General features: G+C 38.0%; 1 long non-coding RNA gene across 1 annotated transcript; it reads right to left on the reverse strand.

The window, feature by feature from the left end:
* Positions 1-1,112: 1,112 nt before the first annotated feature.
* LOC110680735 lies at positions 1,113-1,756 on the reverse strand. The gene is made up of 2 exons (XR_002502970.1): positions 1,547-1,756; positions 1,113-1,478 (listed from the first exon to the last, which is right to left on the reverse strand). It is a non-coding gene; the product is annotated as an uncharacterized LOC110680735 (long non-coding RNA).
* Positions 1,757-4,639: the final 2,883 nt, after the last annotated feature.

A 4,639-nucleotide genomic window follows, 5' to 3' on the forward strand; every position in this document is an offset into this window, starting at 1 on the left:
GGATCCAAACGAGCTGAATTGTTTGCCTGAAACCTTCACACAATTTGGCACACCTTCCATCGTCGCTCCTATCAGTCTCGTGAGCATTCCGGGGAAGCTGTTCTCGTTCATGATTTTCTATAGCTCTACGCGGTCGATACCATAGTATGCCGCCTTGAAATCGATGAAAAGGTGATGCGTTGGGACCTGGTATTCACGACATTTTTGGAGGTTAGAATCTTGAAGTGTTCCAAAGTGTTTGTGTGTTTTAAAAACTCAAAATATACACCGGGAAAGTCGAAAAACGAGAGTGAATATACACAGATAAAAATATTTAAATTTCAATGTAGCGTAAACAGAAGGGTATAGTAGAGATGGTCGGGTTTCACATTTTTCAAACCCGAACCCGACTTATTTTATTCCTTCAAACCCGGACCCGACCCGAACCCGAGACAAAAATTTAAAAGCAAACCCGGACCCGACCGGAACCCGAAAAATTTTCGCTGTACAAACCCGAACCCGACCCGAAACCCGAGAAAGTTTTCTAAGAAAAACCCGAATAGAACCCGACTTTGAAAAGATGATAAATTCATCGTTTCTGATGCATACGGTTGTTACTTTGTGAACAATTATCCCCAAACTCGACCCAAACCCGGCTAAACCCAATTTTTTTCAAGCCCGAACCCGACCCATACCCGATGTTTTTTTAACCTTCAAACCCGATCCGAACCCGAACCCGTCGGGTTCGGGTTCGGGTCGGGTTTCGGGTTTGAAAACCCGAGACCCGACCATCTCTAAGCCCCACGTTTAATTTTCATCTAAAGATGCTTGAATATCACAAGATCTTGTAAATTTAAAGTGCATTCAATTGAAAAATAAGCGATTTATCGTTGACATTTCAGTTTATTTTGATGCTCCAAATATGTGCATGTAAATAAACTGAAATTTACAACATATTTTTAGCTGTGTAACTGTCGTTTTGTATGGGACGTCACAGGGCGTTTTTCAACAGTCTACTTGATGGCAAGACGAAGTATGCCGGGACCACTTGTTTTAATCTGAGAGTTTTAATAAAGCTTATTGCTTCTGAACGACAATCATATATTTGTTGTCTAGATAAATAAAACTTAGAATTCCGATTTCTTCAGAACCCCTTTGCTTTAGAATGCTTTATTCAAAAACCGAAAATTCGATGTCTATGATAAAAAATTTACAATTTCGTTACAATTACAAATGCTTATTTTCAGGCTATAATAAGCCGTGTGGACTAGATATGTGCTTGCAATTCAACACGTTGAATGCAACGTTATCCACGGTTTGGGAAACGCTGCCGTTTCAATCACTGCAACGTATGATAAAACAGATCAGCGTCATTAGGGCCCCACGAAAAACGGATGACTCATGAATGCTTTCCGTTACATCGTTATGGAATAGAAGCCACGTGAGAGGGCCGTCTGCCTAAAATACCTGCCCGTTTATGAAACGTTCGTAGCCGCCACCTAGTCGTAAAGGAAAAGAAGAATGTTACTTTCGCTTTCGTTTCGATTAAGTAAATTGGCTTCAGTACACAAGATCATCTTCTAATTTCCCCTCCTATGGTGTTTGGATTTTTTTTCCGGTACATGTTTACACAAAACAGAAACCGAACAGCATTGTATAGTTAGAGTATGGGCAGCACACACTGGGGAGCGTTTGCGATGATTTGAGATTTGCGTGCATACCTACCTACTTACAGTAATGGAATAGGTAATAACTGGAGTGGGTTGTTTTCGACAATTTTTCATGCCTTTTATTCACTTACGACCACAGTCACAGCACCACGGTTGGTTGAACGATTGGGTCGTAAATAATAATGAAGATATACGACACACGCTTTGACAACATGCTTAGCGAATGTTTCACTGGTATTGGAAATGAGAGATTTTATACACGTCTACCTCAAGGAACGTTCATCGCGATCTGCACCAATATAAGGTATACCTACATCTACTACCACGACGGAAGATGATCATTGATTGTAAGTCCGGGTAGCAAGTGAGGTAGCACTCAATGTCGAAGAATGAAGCTTCATCATCAACTTGGTAGTGAACTGGTGTTAAAATTAGTTTGACCTTTTTGACGTTACACATAAAAAATTGCACTTCCGCAAATGATAAGCAACGTTCGATACGATTGATATCACGGTGGTATCTATATTATTTACTGGTTTTGTCACCTAACTCTCATGGGAATAACAAATCAGTACACCTTTGCCATTATGATGTATGGCTGATAATTTATGCCAGTGCTATTGCAAAACATACATCTCAGAACCATGAGAGATGACGTTAGTCTCTTTAGTTTAGTCAGTAGCAGTTAGTTTTAACAGGTGAATTGAATTCATCTGCTTACAATATATAAAAAAATCGCTTTTCGGTAAACATAACCTAGATATACAAAGTAGAGATGGTCGGGTTTCACATTTTTTCAAACCCGAACCCGACCCGTACCCGACTTATTTTATTTCTTCAAACCCGGACCCGACCCGAACCCTGGAAAATAATTGAAAGCAAACCCGGACCCGACCCGAACCCGAAATTATTTCACTGATCAAACCCGAACCCGACCCGAAACCGACCCGAAACCCGATTTTTTTGTAAGAAAAACCCGAATAAAACCCGAGCTCGAAAAGATGGTAAATTCATTGTTTCTGATGCATACACGGGAAAAAATTCTGTAGTAAAAATTACTATTTTAGCTGACTACGCCCATTCTTGAAACTACTATGCAATTTCAGACCAATTTACTATGTTTACAGTACATCTCACCACATTACTGGTACATTTGACAGAAATAATTTACAACAATCTGATTTCGACTACAGACATGGTAAAATCAAACGCATTTCTGGTCTGCTGAAAATTGCCGGTGCGAGCGCTTAAGTTAACCCCCTAAAATAGTAGTTCAAACCGCACAATTTTTTTGCGTGTAGGGAAGCTTTCAGGTAGCTATTCTGTTTACAATTCTCACGAAACCCGACCCAAACCCGACTCAACCCGACTTTTTTCAAGCCCGAACCCGACCCGTACCCGATAATTTTGTAGCCTTCAAACCCCACCCGAACCCGAAATTTTTCAAATTTTCAAACCCGAACCCGACCCGAACCCGTCGGGTTTCAAAACCCGAGACCCGACCATCTCTAATATAAAGCACTTATCGTGGCAATATAAGTGATGGTAGAAGATTGCAACTGTGTTTGCTTCTAATGTTTCAAAAATTCAAATATGCTGAGAGTTGGCCACTAGAACAGCCCTCAGATTTGTTGGAACAAATCAAACTCCTTACACGTAAAAGTAGAGGATTGGTCGAATGTCTATTGAAATCCGAACTCATAGGCAAAAATTGAATTTCCATTAAGGTGATCATTCATTTTGTATAAAACAACTCTTTCAAAAATATAGAGGAAAGCAAGCTGGTTGGACGAAAGCTAGAAGCTCCTGCAGGATTTTTGTCCAGTTGTACAATTTGTATTTGTAATTCAGTGATTTCTAGACTAACAAGTAAAAAGGGTTGACCAATTTTTACAACCACAGGTGCATTTCGACTTACCAATAACAGGTAGAGTTACTACATGTTTGCGGGGAAAGTTTACAAGAATTAATCGTAATTTACGTGTTTGTCTAAGGTTTTACTTAAGATTCTGTTTAAAAAAAAACTTATGTCATGGTGCATTCGATACACAACAATAGTTTATAAATACAATATATGGCCTACAAACAAAATTAAGATACAGTATTCATTAGGGCACAATCTAAATAAAATGGTGTTCTTCGATTACTTTTTCTTCCGTTAATAACAATAACAGCAGTAGCTAAATTATCCTTTCAAAGGGTGCTATGTAAGCTTACCATTCTCCGTTATGTATTCAAGGAAAATTCTCCTACGGTATTGTTGTAATTGAAAGAGAAAGTAAACCAAGAAATCCAGCATTTTTAAACTTAGACTTATTGAACAATTTTGTCTGAAATATCGGTATACATTACATAAACTTTTTGAAAACCAAACCGTAGACGGTGGCATGAACCTAAATACATTCAAGTCAATTTTGAAATCACACACAATTATATAACCAGATGCATACTTTTACAAACTCATTTCAAGAAAACCAAAAAAAAACTTATTGACTGACGTAACATATGAACAAAACATTTAGTAAGCAATTGAAATCGCGTTTTAGAAGAAACTTTACTTATGATGTTTCATATGGAAATTGTGCTGAAAAGCAATCAGGTCAAGCAAAGTGTGGATCATACGCAACAATCACAGCAATGGAATGAGTATCGCAATATAGATGCATTTAAATGTGAACATTTTCGGTTTTGTACAATATAGAAAGCGTAGCTAAACTCGTCTATCGAAGCACAACAACTATGAAAGCGCCAATTTTATGTAGGTATACAGGCGAAACTACGTCCAAAAGGTTAGTTGTATTTTAGATTATCATTAAGATTTTAATTAGATAACGGTAACCATTTTGCATACTCTTGTCAATGACTCAGTGTAAATAGTATTCTTAGCACACAAACCATTCTGTAAACGTAGAATATCCCAAAACCTATCTAAAATATTTTATTTTGAGTCATGTATTGTTTAGTCAATATGTTACAGGAAAATCAATGAC

Source organism: Aedes aegypti, unplaced genomic scaffold (assembly GCF_002204515.2).
Source record: "Aedes aegypti strain LVP_AGWG unplaced genomic scaffold, AaegL5.0 Primary Assembly AGWG_AaegL5_hic_scaff_1759_PBJ_arrow, whole genome shotgun sequence".
In the NCBI taxonomy this organism is placed as follows: domain Eukaryota; kingdom Metazoa; phylum Arthropoda; class Insecta; order Diptera; family Culicidae; genus Aedes; species Aedes aegypti.